We start from the raw sequence: 18652 nt of genomic DNA, 5'->3' as shown, positions 1-18652 counted from the left end.
ACTTGTGCTACAGCCTGTGGGTCTGATGAAACCTCACCCACCACTTCATACAGCTGTCCCCTGCACCATTTCACTGGCTCACCTTTCTCAGTGAATGAGGAAATCAGCAGACCCACTGGTTGCTGAGGTTCACTATTTGCTATCCATGCGCCACCCCAAACGCCCTTTGCATACAGGTTTTCAGCAAAATCACAAATACAGCTTGGTTTTGTTATATCTGCCATTCCCCTTGGGAGGCTGCTATAGGCTTGCCTGCCCAAATGGATAAATCTTGTGAAATTTCCAGTCTATCCATACATACTGGTACTCCTTTAGACCTTTTTGTTCCTATGCAGATAGTGTTCACTACCTTGCATGAATGCCCTTCTTCACTAGGGCTGTGTTTCTTGCCTCTTTGATTATTTATAGGCAGCAGTCTCTTCTTCTTTCAGCCTTTATTTTGCCTTGCTAAACAAACCAACACTCTTCTAATTGTCCCTCATTAAAAAAATCTTTCCAGTGTCTTATTTGCTAACAGCACGGCATCAGTGTGCAGTAGAATCTAAAAATACAATATCAGATAATACTTTTCTGAAGAAATCTTCAAAATTGGGCACTCTGGAAAACAAACATCTCTGCACTGTTCTCAGATAAAAATGGATTAGAGCAGTCTGAGGTCCAGTATCAGAACTTGCTCACACACTAGGCAGAAAATTAGGACTTACCAGATGGGACTTGTCACTCATTCATAATCTATGAACCAGCCTGTTCGGTGGTAAGAAAGAACAGGCTCTATTTCCTTTGAGAGAAACTAGGTTTAGCTATCACTGGTAAACAACAGAAACATTCCTTTAATGGAGCAGTAGAGAATGCAGTAAAACACTGGAAGATAAAATAGCCCATATGGAGCTCAAAGTCATGGGCAGAAAACAGAGGGAATTACCATTAAGTCCTTTCTTTCTCCGGCCATCCCAAAGGAAGAAAAGTTGTGCACAGTTTGCACCCTTTAAATAATACAGAATTACTGCAGCCTAAACATGCTTTCTGCTTTACATGTGGATCTGTGAGATTTATACAGTGCAGATCCATCTGTCCTTGGTGCATTTCCAAATGCGGCTCCATCCATTGCTGGTGTCTTTCACATGACAGAGCACAGCACAGGATGCCCAGCCTGGGGGCCAGCAGAACAGGGGTGGCTGCACTGTTAGTGTACATAAGGATGTGTAAATAATACTGACATATGCTAATTATTATTATTAAAAAGAGGAAAATAATGATTATTAATCTGTGCAATAAATTTCTTGTAAAATGTATTTATAAACAGTGTACTCTGAAAAATGAAATGGAGATTCCTAGGAGTGTATAACTGCCTAAATCAATGCAGTATATATGTGACAAATGTCCTTCCCTTTTGCTCTCTACAGAGCAAATAATTTCCTAATTTCATAAGTTCGATCCAGACTCATCAAGAAATAAATAGAATACTTAGTTTCTCATCTTGTTGAGGAATTTTGTCTGTCTTGAGCACAGGAACCAGTGGATAGTAAATATATCTTATCCTTCTATAACTCTAAGGAGACAAAGAAAGTCAATCCTTTTCAGGAATTGTGCTATAAAATTGAGACCTGTTTGCATAGTGGTGGGGGTACAGCTCTTAGCAGTGGAATTTTTAGTTGGAGTTACATTTTTCTTAATAAATGAGTAAAACTATTTCTTCAGCAACTTATAGGAAAAAAAAATCAAGTGATCTTTCACAAGATCAATTTATATGAAGGCACAAAGAAAAGGAGAGGGAAAGAAAGGAATGCCATGTGAAACCAGCAGAACAATGAGCCAGTTCTGCCTGTTCAACAGCTTTATATTTTATGCCAGATTTTTGCATTCAAAAATTATGAATCACACCCTTCACTGTCTCCTCCCCTCACGTGATGTGGTTTAAGATGTCTTCTTACCAGGCATAAGCTATTGAAAAGAAATTCTTTCTGTAACAATAACATAATACAAAGCACTTGGGGAACAGTTTTTGCTGTCTTGCAATTTTCATGGGAGTTGAGAACTTATGCACTGGAGCCAGTCATTTTTCTTTTAACATGGCAAGAAGAACATTTTGACTTTACCAAGTTTTCCTTCAAAAAGTTCTAAAGCATATGGACCGTTTTCAGGGGTGTTTTATTTCAGAAGGTTATAGATGTTTGCACTAGCACTTTAATAAGAATGGAGCACTTTTTAAATAACAAGGAGAACACTTGCCAAGGTGTTTTTATCTCTGGCTTCCTTACAATATCAATACAATCAGAAATGTTAAATATTGACATAGAAAATGTTGATCTCAGAGTAGTCCTTTGTGTAGCTCCATTCTGTAATTGTCAGAGAATATTACCTAAAACTTCCTTTCTGCTGAGAAACAGAGTTCATAATTCTGATTCCAAAGGAAAGGTGAGCAAGGTGCTTGGTTGCTTGATGCACAGAAAAAACCTGTCAATTAGAGAAAATTACTACTTTCCATCTTCTAATTTCCTTTTACTCATTGTTTAATAACTCAAAAGTGGATGCTCACCTATCTTGCACTTGCATGCAGATTCCATTTGTGGCATGGTAATTAGAATACAGTAGTGTAGTGTTGTTCCTTGTAGTGTAGATTTCTGTTCAAAAGGTGTTTTTTACCAGAAAAAATCCACTCTTCCATTAATCAGCTGGAGAGCTATCATGATTCTTAAAGCTCTTTTCCACCTAGTAGTAGGATTGCATGGGTATCCACAGAGAGGAGAAGCAAAAGTATGGCCTAGCACATGGTGGTGTGCATCATAATTTCTGAACTATAGTCCCAATTAGAATTCATTCTTCCCCATGACTTCAGACAAAGGGGGAAGAAGAACCTTGGGAAGAGACAAGGTGACAGCTCTTGCAGAGCTTCTTGAGGACATTTCTTTCCCCTAGCCCACCTTCTTTTTGCCTCTACTGGATCTTGGAGAATGTATGGTGCAGGCCTGACTCTCTGTGTCTTGGCTATGTCTAAGTTGAAGTCACGCTATAAGAAATTCTGCTCTTCACAGCCCCCCCAGCAGGACCCCTGTAATAAGGGAATCCTGCAATACACAAGAGCAGTAAGAATATAATATCCATCCTTTCAGTGATTCCGAAATGAAGAATAAATTGTGCCCTCAGATCCTCTTGAATATCCTAGAATGTCAAAGAGCTGGCCTAAAAAAAGCAATTTCATATCCCAACAGTGACTAGAAGGGCAGATCCATAGTTGGGACAAAATACTGCAGTTTGGATTAATCTGTATTTTCTATTACAAACGTTACATAATCAAAAACATTTTGATGGGCAGCATTTAAGATATGTTCTCTAAGCCAAGCCAAAGGTGATTATACTGCTTTTGTCAGCTCCTGTGATAATCACAGAGGCAATTTAGTCTGACATTATTCAGTAAAGGAATATATTTATGTCAGGAACAAGACAAGTTTCATGAGTGAGTAACCCAATGTGTGACATGGATTTAAATTAGCAATGCTCAGAGCACAAGCCTCTCTCCTAACAGTCCAAATAGGAAATTCATAACCAGCTCACCCAGACTAAAACAATTCAAGACCTCATGTCCATTACAGCGTAACTTTTACCTGGGACTTCGTTTTCTATTACCAAAAGGATTCATCCATTACTCTGTCTCTTGACAAGTGTAGTTAGAGGGAAAATCTTTCGAGTGGATGCTTGTTGAGGGAGAGTATTAGAGAAGCCCTCTTATGAGGAGCAACTGAAGGGAAAAATCTCACGGAAATCAAAGCTGGAGGGAAAAGACAAAACATATAATGGCGGGACTTGGTGATCTTAGAGGTGATCTTTTTCCCAGCCTTAATGATTCTATGATTATGGGGAGAAAGAACAAAAACAAGATGAGGGAAAAATGGCAGACAGCAAGGGAGGATAACAAAGAGAGGAAAAGAAAGACGATATATTAACATGGAGAAGTAGTGAAACAAAGAATGAGACAAAAATCGTATTTCATTAACAACAAACGACAGTTGTCAAGTGGACTCAGTTTCAGAAAAAGATCTCTGGGTGGTTGAACTCTGCTTTTTTACAAAGCTGTGGGAGTTAAGAAATATTTGCGTTTCATGGACTCTCAAAAGAGTTATTGTCTTCAGTCAGTATAATATTGCATTTTGTATCACTAAATCACAGAAAGTTTCTCAGGGCTGTTCATTTAGGTCTCCTAACTGATTTACACAGGAGAAGGAGAATTAGATTTCCTTCTTTTGTATCTCAAGGTAAAATACCCTCTTTTCTTTCTTTATCCATATGGTATAGATGTACCATTTGCTGAGAGAAAAATTCTGAAATTAAGCAAAGGGCATGAGAGTACTTAAGTGCTGCTATGTTAATTTAGACCAGGATATTACTCTCAGTACCTGAGACTTTCTTGCAACTGCAACATAGTGCAAATGGAGTAATCACATCACCAATTTCACCAGCAAAATTGTATTGCATTTTATGTTTTTGAAATATTTTCTGAACAATGAAAAAATTAGGACATTCTTGTTGAGAAACCATTTTTCACCAACAAAAACATGTTCTATCAGCTCTAGCTTTTTTTTAAAAGACTCAGTAGGCTGTAAGTTTAACAGGTGATAATTTTCTGAACTCTAGCCATCTTATTCCCATATTTTAAATAAATAAATGAAACTAGAGGACACACATAAAATAAATTATTTCTAAGGAAGGCTAAGAATGTTGCCTACAAAATCACCTGAAAGCCTTGAAAACTAAAATACGTGCTTCAAACTAAGTGTAGTCTATATGCTTTGGTAAATAGGGGAAGTATATGATAAGGATATGAAATGGGGGTTTTACATGAGTTCTCAGTAGTTTTTTCACTTCCTATGTCAGTTCTTTAGAAAAAAAACAAGCATAGAGTATCATGAAATCCTTTCTGCAAAAGCAGCATATTTACACTAGAGGGTGCTACTTGGACAGAATTTTAGACTGCTCAGTGTCTTGCTATGGAAATACCTTTTTCAACATTTGGAAAAAAATGCACATCTGAAATAAGAAGCAGATGTTTCTTATGGGACAGATTCTACTGAAATTTAAATAAACATAAATTATATTTTCCACACACATACCCAAGAGGGACACTGGTCCCTTGTGTCATCTCAGCTTCAGTACAAACTGCATATATAATTACACTGAGGATGTGTTAGAGATGAGTAAATATCCTTAATATTTCAATTTGTATTTGCTTAACAAACTGCTATGACACAGAAAATAGACCAACAGTCATTAACTTACTAACTGAGAGATATAAAAATAAGATGCATGGCCCTTCGTTAATGAGAAGGACAGAAGCATCTGATGGATGCTAAAACCTAAATTAGCAGTCTATACTACAAACACAGTGTTACTGAATGCCTGGGTGTGATATGACAAAGGGCACCTTACAATAAGACATGAAAGAAGGCAAAGAGAATGGCAATGGCCAAGAGGTTATTTTAAATAATTCTTCCTTTGTTCTTCTTATGGTGGTGAGAATTGTGAGAACTCTGAACATGTCTCTCTACATCTCCAGGGCCTTTGGCTGCCTTGAGCCAGAGCCCACATGGAGGTGGTGCAGATCTTGGGCCATAAAGATAGCTGCTGCTCCCTAACAGCTGTTTGCAAGTGGGTTGGTATGGGCAGCTTGTTCTCTTAAATGTCTAATCCAAAATCTCTTTTAAACTTGGCAGTCTGTAACAAGATAAGACAGTGTTTGCCTGCACTGTCCCCATCTCAGAGACACTGAAGCTCCAACTCTAGGACTGTACTAACACCATGATAAAGAGGTAGCCAGGAAATCTCGAAAACTAGCCAGGAAGTAGAGGTGAATAAAGTCTGAAAACCAAACCTCTGGTTTGGTTTTTGCTTTTCCCCATCACTACTAAACACTTTCCATTGGCTAAATTTGTCACTGATACCACTTGGAAGGTGTTACTCCTCATGGAGTAATAAAACAGCCTCAGCTGTTTTATAGCCCCATTCAACCTCACAAACTATCTGGGAATCTGCAAAGTAAAGCTCAGTTAGCCTTGGCAGGCATGTACTTGGAAACTGGAAAAAGAGTGTATACCTTGGGTTCTGCCCCTCACTGAGTCAGTGTTTCTCCTTGAAAACAAGGTTTACCAGAAGATGACCTTCTCCAGGTCACAAAAAGTCTCTTCTGCTCTACAGATCCTGTCCTAAATGTGAGAATCTGATGCCCTGTAAAATGAAATGCTTTGATGAAGAAATACATTTTTCACTCTTTCCACAGCTATTGGGTCATTGCCCACTAATGTTAGCTGCAAAGGGAGAGATGTCTTCAAAGCTCCATGTACGCACACTTACTACTGCACAAGTAGTAAGTTTGTTTCTTGTAAAAAGCTGCTAAGGAGGTGTTTTGTGGATTTTGGATATCCCTTTCTCGTTTTATACTTCTGTTGTATAGCTTGGACTAGCAAAAGATAGGGAATCAAATAAACAAAGGGGAAGAGGAAAAGGTAGGAAATGAATGGCAATAGAGAGAGGAACATTGTGCTTTTTTCAGGTTGGCTAAGAAATAATTGAACTACTCACCTGATCAGCCAAAAAGGATGACGCACTACTAGGAACATTTTGCTTATCAACCTCAATTATCCCAGCACCACAAAGAGTTGACCAACTTCAAAAGGCACAAAGTACAAATGCTTGTCAATTTTGGTGGGCTGTGGTTTAACCCCAGCCAGCAGCCAAGCCCCATGCAGCTGGTTACTCACTTCCCCACCAGCGAGATCAGGGAGAGAATGGGAAGTGCAAAAGCCAGAAAAACTTGTGGGTTGAGATAAAGGCAGCTTGATAGGAAAAGCAAAAGCTGCACACATGAGCAAATCAAAACAAAACAAGGGATTAATTCAGTGCTTCCCATGGGCAGGTAGTTGTTCAGCCATCTCCAAGAGAGCAGGGCCCCATCACATGTAACAGTGACTTGGGAAAACAAACACCACCACTCCAAGCATCCCTCTCTTCCTCCTTCTTCCTTCCAGTTTATATACTGAGCATGATGTCACATGGTCTGGAATGTCCCTTTGGTCAGTTTGGGTCACCTGTCCTGGTTGCATCTCCTCCCAGTCTCCCATGCACCCTGAACTTCCTCATCAGCATGGGAGTAGAAAAAGCAGAAAAAGTCTCAGCTCTGTGTGAGCCCGGCTCAGCAATAACCAAACCTCTCTATATTATCAACCCTGTGTTCAGCACAGATCCAAAACACAGCCCCACACGAGCCACTGTGAAGAAAATTAACTCTACCCCAGCCAAAATCAGCACGGGGCAGATTATCTTGTGCTGCCTGGCCTGGTATTTGTGTTGCTACAGCAAGGTACCTGTGATTCATCTGCTGGTGTTTGCAGTTCGGCAGGCAGCTTGTGACAGGCTGCTTGCCAGTCCTGCCTGCCATGGCCAAAGGCAACACCCTGCCTTTCTGAGAGGGACCGCTGTAGTGACAAGGCATTGCTGCAGAAGTGGACAGACCATTAGAGGAGGAAAGGTCGAGGGAGGTGTGTTGGTGCATCAGTCCATGCTGAAGGAGGTGCATGCTTTACTGTGACTATTATATTTTTACCCACTTCTCTGCCATAGCAAAGCAGCCTCTTTTTCATTAGTAAGTGCATTTGTGAGTGTACAATAGACATCTAAGATTTCTTTCCTCTTGATAGCAGACAGCAGTCAGATGCACTCATAGGTTCAGATTACTTCTCTGCACCTAACTGCCAGGTTTGCCTATGTTTTGTTTGCCCTTGTTGCATTGAGTATATGCCTTAGCATGAGCCTCCTTAGCATAAAGTGTGAACAAATTCAATGGATAAATCAATCTGAATACTGGAGCTGTATCATGTTGTTCATCTTAAAATAGCAGTCCCATTGAATAAATCTATGAGTAAGCTTCCAGCATGTGCTGCATTTGCTGTGTACTAGGAGTGTAGGACCCAGCTGGAATCAGAAGGCAATGTCAGACATTCCTGAAGGAGCTTCTAGAAAGAATATGTCTGGAAGGACGGTCAGTTGGAGTTGCTTGGTCAGTGAAATTGTTTGGTCAGGAGATACTCAGCCAACTACGAGTCATTAAGCAGGGAGGGAAGGCTGATCTTGCCGCTCTGAAGGGAGGGTCTGAAGCTGTGCCAAATTATGCAGAGTTAGCTAAGGACTCTTGTTCTCAGCTTTCAGAGTTCATCAGTGATTCTTTGTTGTCATAGAGAAGTGACAGAAAGATAGTGTGAATATGAGGGAGGAACCAAATAAAACTGATGTTAAAACAAGGGTGTGTACGTATATATGTACACATACATATACATATATATATATATACACACATATTTGAAATCCAAATGCACATACACATATATAAATTTATATATGCATCTATATATATATATGTGCATTTATATATGCATGTGTGTGTTGGAATTTTGCAGTGTTAACTTCTGACAGATACAGAGATCAATAAAATGTGTCACTGCTTTTCTAGACTGTACACATTGCAGAGCTTATTGATGCTAATGTTCCTATAAAGATACACCTCTGTGTGCAAGACATTGCAGTGTTTTTGACCAAGTGACTATGACATTATCTCTGAAAGCATGACCAGGTAAATCTGAAATTATCTCTGGAAGTGATGTTATGTTAAAGCTGAAATACAAGATGAATGTCACCTTTAATTCTGGCTCCTAACAATGGGTATAGACCCATTTGGACTGTGGAACTGTGTCATTTAAGATGTATTCCACAGTGTGGCTCATCTAAACATCACAATTTGTCCTTGTGTTTGGTCATCTTGCTACAGGGTGACCAGTGCCAGCTGCACTGATAGCCTCCAGGAATTTTTTCATGACAGAGTAGCTTGTCTTTTTCCCCAGTGTCTTTCCAGACAGACTTGCAAGTTAAGATGTCTTTAAGGTCAGAACTGCTATATACACTACACTATATATATAATTATATATATGTGTGTGTGTGTAGCATTTTTGTCATGAGATACTTAGTAATGTTTTTCTCAAATGACCTTTCCATGTTATGTTTTTAATCAACAAACATGATCAAGCTTGCTTGGAGACTAAGCAGAAAGCAGGGACAGGTGGCCTTTTAGCATCCCTCCTCTGTGCCTTCTGCTGCTATTTCTTTTGGCATTCTCTTGCTACAGCCAGCAGCTAGTATGACCTAAAAAAACCTTCATGCCGTCCTGCAAAGGAAAAGGCTAGAGGGGAAAGAGAAAAAAACAAAGTGGAGGCAGCAGATTCAGGGGTGACTGATTGCCCAAGTACTCAAGGAAAAAAGACTCATGGACACCAGGGAGAACCAGGCAGGAGATGAGAGAGATGGAGAGAAGGCATCCACTGGATGAAGCAAGGAGAGGAGGTAGATGTGTAAAATACACAAAATAGCTGGATAGTCACTGATTTCATTGCTATGGCATCCAAGTTTATATATAAGAGCATCTCTAGAAGGAGAATTAAGGTCTATGCAGCAAAACCACTGGGAAGTTACAGCAAAATGGTACATTGACTTTATATTTTAGCAGTTGTCTATCATTTCTTCATCAGCTGTACTAATTATTGGCAGTGCTTGAACCAATTAACTGTATTTTGGGTTTTTTGGTGGGTTTTTTTGTTGTGTTGTTTTTTTTTATTTCCTTGTAATTGCCATGTATCACTAGCAAACTCTAACCCATTAGGGATAGCTTTGTCTCTCTAAATTTAAAAGTGTTTATTCAGTTCCTGCAATTTGAGATTTGGAGAGGAGCCTGCAAGCTCCAGATGCTACATTGTTAGCAAAATAGTTTAGAGGGTATTTTAGGTTAAACTTGGACATGTTGACAGAGCATATATCTTTTTGGATCTTCAAAGAATTTGAGTTAAAAGGGACATCAAATTTGTCAGCTAGGTAGAAGTGTGTTTCAGCGCTGGCTCCTCATTAGCCAACTGAGAAAAATGACACCTCAGTCTTTTCATAGCTGGTCTTTAAGAGTATCTGGGTGTGATTGTGTGTGTGGTGGTAGAAAATAAAATGAAAATATTTGCTTTAAACCCTTTTTTTTTTTTTTTTTAATTATTGCCTGTGAAGACTGACATGAAAGCAGACAGAGCAATCTGAGCAGTCAGTGTTTACTCAGTCTTGTGATTGCATCCTTGCAAGTATGAATGTCTGACTAAGCAGGCTTCATGAAATTCAGTAAAACTTTTCCAGGTAGGACACAGAAAGGGATTCTCTGAAGTATCAACAAACTGTGATCTGTAGAATTTCTTCCACTGCTACCTGACAATACAGCCAGGTCTTATTGGACGGTGCTATGGAGGGAATCTCTGTGTTGAGCACATTGCAGATACAGCTTTATTGATGGGAGGGAATGTGGCAGATATTTAAGATACTCAACTAAAGAACCACAGGACTTCCCAGCTCTCCTCTCCTCTCCCTGGGAGACCAGTACACTCACATAATCTATATTAAGCACCATGGTGCTGGTAAGTCACTTTCAATTAAATTACTCTCTCCAATAAATGTTGACCATTTAAGAAAAGTAAATGCATTATTAACACAGTAAAATGTATTGATGTGTAATCTGACTTCAGTAGTCCCCTGAAATCTGCATGAAGAGTACAGAATCTTCCTACACCGTGCCTACATTAATGGGTTACACAACCATGACTGCTAAGATAAAATAACTTGTTCCTATTTCATGTTCAATTTTAAAATGCAGGGATTGTATTTCAAGGAGTGAAAGGTTTCACAAGCAAAGCAACAGATTGCACAACAAGTAAGGCGACAGGAGGGTGTAATATAAAGTCTGTCTTCTACTTTAAATTCTGTTTACTACTTATCAGTATACGATAACCATCAGTTACAGCCCTAAACCGTTGCCCTGATGCAATTCCTCCATTCTCTTTTCATGGACTTCCCCAAGCGTGACATCCGTCTCCCACGGTGGTACCTGTCCTGTTAAGCACCCTTGCCCTATGCAGTCCTTCCTGTGCCTGCCACAGATCCAGCAGATAATTACGAATCACACCAACTATTACCAAGTGCAGGGATGATGGCAGCTGATGATTATCAGAGGCCTGCAACGCTGGACTCTGCGTGACTTACACTCACTAGACTCCTGCAAAGGCTGACACTGAAGCCTCGCCTACGCTGCTGGGATACAGTGGGCTGATGTTTTTTATTAGAATCACACAATCACTAGGTTGGAAGAGACCTCCCAGATCGAGTCCAACTCGACCCTAACATCTCAACTAAACCATGGCACCGAGTGCCACATCCAGTCTTTCTTTAAACACCTCCAGGGATGGTGACTCCACCACCTCCCCGGGCAGACCATTCCGATACTTTATCCCTTTACCTTTTCGGTAAAAAAACTTTTTTTCTAATATCCAGCCTATATTTCCCTTGCCGTAGCTTAAGGTTGTGTCCTCCCGTTCTGTCAGTTGCTGACTATATTCCTGGGGGGCGTCGGCGGGGTGGCACTCTGGGACACCGACCGCTGCACTACAGATCCCGGGGTGCAGCGCGCCCGCGCCCCGCCCTTGCCTGCGCTCGGGCCGCGCGGAGCCCGACGGGACTTGTAGTCTGCAGCGGCGGGCGGGCGGGGGCTCTGCCGGCGCGGCTCCCGCCTGCCGGCCCGGGGCCAGCCGCGCTCCCCGGATCCGCCGAGGCGGCGAGGCGGGCACATCCCGCGGCGTCGGGCGCTGCCTCCCCTCAGGGCTCCCCGCCCAGCAGCCCCGGAGCCCGCCGCGCAGGGGGCAGGCGGCAGCCGGCGGAGCACCATGCTGGAGTCCATCTGTGTCACCGGTGAGCAGCGGGAGCGGGGGCGGCGCGGTCCCCGCCGCGCCCGGGGCATCACCCGGCGGGCCGCCAGCTCTTCCCTGCCGAGCGGGGAGGCATCACCCGGGCGGCGCCGCGGGTGTCACCTGGTCCCTGGGGACGGGGGAAGGGGCTCCACACCTGCCTGGCTCCAGGAGCGGGAGCCCCCTCGGTAAAAGGGGGGTGAGCGTGTCACCTGCGGGCCCTGACCCTGCCCCGGGACACGGGGGAGTGCGGAGGTGACACCCGCTCGGCTGGAGCGAGGGACAGACCATGCAAGGAAGAACGCCAATAAAAACTATTGCTGATTATATCTGGTGTCTTACACGCTTTAGCTCTCTACCCTTTGCTGTGTCCTCAGAGAAGTTAACAAATCCTTATAGTGTGTGTGTATAAAAATCTGTGTTATGACTATATAATGATAATATAGGTACTTGGTGCCATGCAAAATTGCTGTCTTCTGTGCTTGGTACATGTGGAACACAGGAAAATCTACAATACAGTCGCTACTTGAAAACAGATGTTTTCCTTGTTTAAATTTTTCATCCTTTCATGTGTCATTACTTCAGCTGCTCAAGCCAATGTTACTTTTCCATGGGGAAGTCTGTCTACAAGAAATGTGCTGGAGGTGTCTTTAGTGTGCCCTCATTCAATACCCTTGCAATCTTAACTAAGATCTCTTACAGCTACTCTTTCTCTGCATAATTGATATGCTGTTCCATCTGTGCATGGATATGACTAGAGTGTTACTTCTGATCATGGGAACAGAAATAAAGTTCATGAGATCAATCAGAGCATCCCTGGAGATGTGCAGTAGCCACTGCAGTCTTAAAGGATGAGATTTTGTGAAAAGAAGTTATTTTGAGTCCATATCCCTCCATCAGATATTCCTGACTGCACCTGTGCTGCAGTAGAACAAGCCAGAGACCTGCTTGGATGAGTTTCATCCTGTGCAGGTCTGCGTGTAAATCAGCGTTCTGTGATTATATCCTGAGTTTATTACATCAGTGGGAGTTTGTTGCTTGATTTCATTAGAGCCAAGTCTTCACTTTTACTGATTATTACCGTGTCCAGGTAATTTAATTTGAAGGACCTGAATTTGGAGTCAGTTACATAATACTGTATTTCAATATAGAAGTAAATGTGCGGGAAACTGCTTGCAAGTCAGTGCATACACCTATACACCTTGGGTTTTTTTTTTTTTTTTTTTTTTCTTTTTTTTTTTTAAGGTAGAAGGAGTACATCTCAAATAGCACTGTCATTTTAAAGAAGAAGATCCAAACTGCCAATCAGCCCTAAAAACCAGAGTTACTTACAAACACTGGCAGTTAATGAATCAGATACACAAGTTGGCTGATAGCTGAAACATGCCCTTGGTTTTGAAGCTCAGAATTAAAAGCTGGATGACAAGATAGCACCTTTACTTTTTAGGAGAAAAATAAATAGGTGGATATTTTTGGGAAAAAAAAAGAGTCCTAGGTTAAATGTAAAAGTTTCCAATATCATACAGGCTCTAGTTAATAACTAAGATGCTTGTGAGAATAGAAAGTAACTCAATGTCAGTGTTTTTACAGAAACTCATTGCTTAATTCTGCTGTTACACCCTGTTCAGTCATTATAAACAGCTTCCAGTGCATTTCTAGTTCAGTTTGCCTGACGGCTTCTTTTCAAGACTGGAGAGTTTTTAAACTTTAAGGGTGTTTCCAGTGGTGAGGAAATAGAATATGGGATTGTGGTCAGATTCTATTATGCCACAAATACAAGCATGTAGTGTTTGAAAGGTAGTGGAACATTACAAGTTCATATACTTTTGCCTGCTTCTTTTCATAAGATTCTTTCTATAGCCCTCTGCACCACACTGTCTAGAGCCCATAAACTACAGGGTGTTGTGAATCTATTCAAATTGTCTGAATATTGGAGATAAACATTTCTTTGAAATGTAATTGTACCTTTGCACAGTGTGTCAAAGGAAGAATCTTACTTGTCAAATCTGTTTAGCTCCTTCTCATCTCATGGTTTCAAACTTAACTATTGCTTGTAGACAAATCACATACATTATTTGCATTCCTGTAAATCTGAAAGTTCAAGTCAGCCTTGAAATGATTTCTGATTTTGAGCAAAGAAGAACTCAGCCATATTCTAACATGGTAATGGTAATCTGAAAAACAAAAGTAGTAGCTCAGACCATTACATCCCTAGGAGGATAGGAGGAAGTGCTCTGTGAATATGTTTGCTGAGCACCTTAGGCACACTTGCAGTTTGGACAGGATTTGTTCATTGTGCATATATAACCTGAGTGACAGCTGGTCAAAAACTGCAGATCTCTCTGCTATTTTAGAGCAAGGCTGGCCAGACGGAGATATCTGTGCCACAAATACCTGTCATTAACCTCATTCCACCTATGGAACAGGTATTTAGGAAGCTGCTTGGGTAGTAGCTGCCCTGTAGCTGAGAGGAAGATCATATTTTTACAACACTCTCCAAAGGCTAGAAAAATGCTTACACTGGGATTTTACCATGTATATTATTGACTTACTAGCTCAATCCATCAGTTTCTAAAGGACAGAGACCAATAATATAACCCGACTCCATAGTATAACATAAAATCTCACATTTTTTCTAACAAATAACCTCTGACAAGATTAGCCTTGAACTAGCAAGGTTCAAGGCTAGTGACTGGGATGCAATTTATACATGGAAAGAGTTTCATTAGTGCAGAATTGTTATGAAATTTGTGGTTCCCATGTATTCTCTGTTAGCTTTCATGGACTCCATCCCTTTTCCATTACTGCTGTGACACCAGAATAGCTACCTGTATATAAATGGAAGTTACAGATTTTGCAAAATCAAGCCTGCGGTATTTTGAATTGTTCTGTGACACGTAGTACATTTGTGTCTGCAAGATGAAGTAAGTCCAGTACTGCCAGTTCCAACTGACAGTGATGGCATTTTGGCTAGGGCACAGCCTGCTGTCTTGTGAGATTGTTTAGACTCACAAGGGGTAAGCCTTTGGCTGGCTGGCTGCCTTGCTAGCCTGGCTTGTGGGACAGCAGAAGCTGAACATTGTGGCACTAAATAGTGGTAGAGCTCTACTCTGGCCCAAGACAGACGAAGTTGCCATTAACAAGAGGGTTTTCTGTTCTTTGGTACCCTAATTATGACAAAATGGGGACAGGCAGCCCTTCTGTCCCCTTTTTGCTTATCACTTGCCATCACCTTGTGCTCCGAACGTAGCAGATTGTTGCATGTAGTATTTCACCTGTGTCTCTAGAACCATGTTTTTATTAATGTGTTTTTGCAGAAAGGAACAAGATATAAATAAATGGAAGTAAACATGATGGAGAATCTTTTAGGAAGAGACTATATTAGCTTTGTTGTGGGTTTGGAGGGTTTTTTAAATTGCTGAAGGACTTGTGGCTTTTTGACTGTTAAATGTTTGGAAGTGAGAACAATGAAAAGAATCCTTGAACATAAATTACACGAGGGAGGTTCTCAAAGGTAACTGGAGCTGACATATGTTCTTTGACAGTTTTCTACTGCAAAAACAGTAATAAGTCAAGTCAGGAAATTCAGATTTGTACTTCTCAGACCACACGAGGCACATGTGGATGAGACACAAAAGGTAAATCCTATGGGATTGGTAGCGTGGTATCTGTATCCTGGTATGCAGAGTAGCATTACACCGTAGCATGGTGGTTTCCAATTTGCCTTTTTCATATCTTTTAGAAGTAATCTCCAGTCATCTGTCCAATGGTATCCAGAATTTAAAAGCTGGAAATCACTGCTGAGCAATCCCTGAAATTAATCTGGGTTGATAATCCATTCTGATGGATAGCAGCACAGTATCTCAGCACTTTTTGAAATACAAAAGCAGGTTTTCAGGAGGCAGGCTGTGCAATGAATTTGTTTTATATTCAGAATACTACATCTCTTTTTTAATCCCCAGGCATTGCTAATCATTGGAAACTCTTGGATATAGTAAAACAAGTTTCCTAGAAGACAGTATATTCTTAGTTTGGTCGATGCTGTCTGATTTACAGATGTGGGTTTAAAATATGTTATAGCTTAAACAAATGTATTAGAGAAAGAATTTTAAATTTGGAGCTTTTCAACATGATTTTGACATAATCTCAAATATTATTTTCTAATTTATTTGGTAATGATATTCAGAAGACCTATACAAAATTTTGGAATTACATTAAATGACTTCTGTGAAAACTGCTTTGTTATCTACGATAATATTTAAAATGTGCCAGATTACCTGTTGATTCTAGGTTTCCAGCATTAAATAGGCATGGAACAGTATCCTTTAGTCAGAAGAAAATTAAGGACAGTCACACTTAGTTTGGCAGCTGAAAAATCACTTTGCTACGAGATCGCGCTTATAAAGTAACTACAGATGGGGAACAACTATTTTTGATATCAGCCATGTGCATGTGAAACCCGCCAGTGCATGTTCAGCACTCAACCACCATTTGTGACACTTTCAGGAGAATTTTCATTTACGGCGTTCAGCGATTGTCTACATATAAAAGCATTTATCGCTGGCCAGCTGTACCTCTTAGCTCTAGCAGCCTGCTGTCATGAGTTTTTGGTATTAGGCTGACACAAGCATTGGGGAAGGAGGGAATGGGTCATTTAAGGTCATTTTGAGTTGTTTCCTTGAATTAAATTTCTGGGTTTTTGTTCTATTTATCACTTCTTATATACATGTGTGATATTAGTTCAAATTGTTCCATTATAGCAGCAGTTTAAGACTTCCATGTTCTTTGTGGCTTTTAAGAGCTGGCTAGTAGAGAAGGTGAAGTGTTAATGCCTCTAGTTGCATGTTATTTCTTTGTCTGTGTTTTAAGAAGTAGCTGTGTAATTTCCAATTCCAATTTTGTCTATCTAAGCAAAGTCATGTGCTCAGAAATTTGATATGTGTTCAGACATTCTGGAAACCTTGGTTTTCATTTACCCTTCTTAAAGGGTCATACTGTAATAGTTGATGCAGAGTTGAAGTCAATCTCAAATACTTGCCAAGGAATATGAGAGCGGTCATCCTATTCTGTTGTCCAAAAAATGCATCTCTTTATGTGTTTAGTTTGATGTTGTTCTCCTGGTGATAGGGAACTGTGGTTTCTCACTACGACAGCTCATGGGCAAGCAAGATAAGCAATGTAGGCAGGTTGTCACGGATGTGAAGAGAATGATTTGACAGAATTTGAACAGGAATGCCAAGGAGTACATTCCTGTGCCAAGCGTAGAAAGGGAATTCACAAACTTACCATGGAAAGAAAAACCAGTTTGCATAGGATACACGTGCTTTAGTGAAAGGTAATAATCTAATGCTTCTATCTCTCCTCTTTCTAGTGGAGAAAACACCCAGGCTGTAGATCATCCATCATATGTTCCTGCAAATGGGACCTCTGGTCTTTTTGGTTTTTAGGACAGGATGTTTGGGAGAACTGAGGAACACAGGTTGATATGGAACTGACAGAGGTCCAACAGCATGAAATCTATTGTCATGGTGCTTATGTTGGGAGTAAAACTGAATTTTATTGTGAAAATAAAGCTGAAATTCAGCCACTGTTGATTTTTTTCCACCTTGGAGGCATTTAATGATCTCTTGCTACTGTTACATTCAGAGTATAATTACTGTGTGTAAAGTAATTACAGCTCAACTACGCATAACTTTGGGATGAAGCTCAAATCCCTCTTGCAGGCTTTAATCATGCTTCAGTTGTATCTCCTCTTCTGTGAATCCTTTTATTTTAGGTACAGAAGTAGGAAACATTTCTCTGTGGCACTATCTATTTGTAACTGCAGTTTCAGCTCACCTAGTGTTCTAGGAGGAGCTGGCTGTCAAGAGGAGGGGATGGTTAGAACCAGTAAAACGAGGTCACTTCTCTCTAACAAGCCGGCACAACAAATGTTAAATTCAGTTTTAATCCTCAATGACTTTTCCATGCAGCTGCTCTGCACCAGGGATCAATCACCCCAGAAGGCTATGCTAGGGGTCAGAGCAAGAAAGGAGGGCTCACTCATTAAAGAAACATTTTTTTGCATCTTACATTTAGTTCAGTTTACAGTGTTTCTTCTCAATTGTTTTTTTTAGGCCAGCTGTTATTGTAGAACACGTTTGATTAGGTGTATTCTGGTGTTATCCTAAGGCTTTTCAGGAGCGTCACTAGCTGATCTCTCTTGCCTCTTTAAATATAGCTTATTCTCTGTATTAAGACTGAACACGTGAAACTGAAGTCTTTTAAATGTATGTTGCTATCCATATGCTGTTGTAAACTGTTCACAGTGGCTGGCCCTTCCCAGTGTTCTCACCCTTTTCTGAGAGTAAATTCCGTGAATCAGATTTTGCAGATGCAGTCACACCAGACTGCTTGTATGGCAGCACAGCTCCCTGTGGGACTTCACTGTAAACACTGCTCACATGCTCCTATACAGTTTCCTATTTTTTAACTTGTTCTTAATCCTTGCAGAAAGCCTTCCTTGCATGATAAAGATCCATCAGCTCAAAACTATACATTTGTTAATGTAGCAGTGTAGATGTTAATGGAAATATCCGTGAAGAAGTCCTGCAGAGACTTTTTTTAGCAACTAAGTTCTTAGCTGCAGGCAATGTAGTTGTGCATGGTGATGCACGCGTAAGCTGGCTCCTATGAGTGCCAGTCTAATTGTTCAAAAGTGCTGTACACACTCAGTTCTCCCCTATGCCTAGAAGTCGGGATTAATGTGCTGCGACTGCAGTTAAGACATTTTGTGTTGCCTTTATGTTGCAGCTTTGAGTCCTTATGATTAGTGTTTTTCACAGTATCACCGTGTGAAAATCAAGTTTGTC

Source organism: Sylvia atricapilla, chromosome 1 (assembly GCF_009819655.1).
Source record: "Sylvia atricapilla isolate bSylAtr1 chromosome 1, bSylAtr1.pri, whole genome shotgun sequence".
NCBI classification, from domain to species: Eukaryota; Metazoa; Chordata; class Aves; order Passeriformes; family Sylviidae; genus Sylvia; species Sylvia atricapilla.
Note: the sequence above shows the minus strand (reverse complement) of the source record.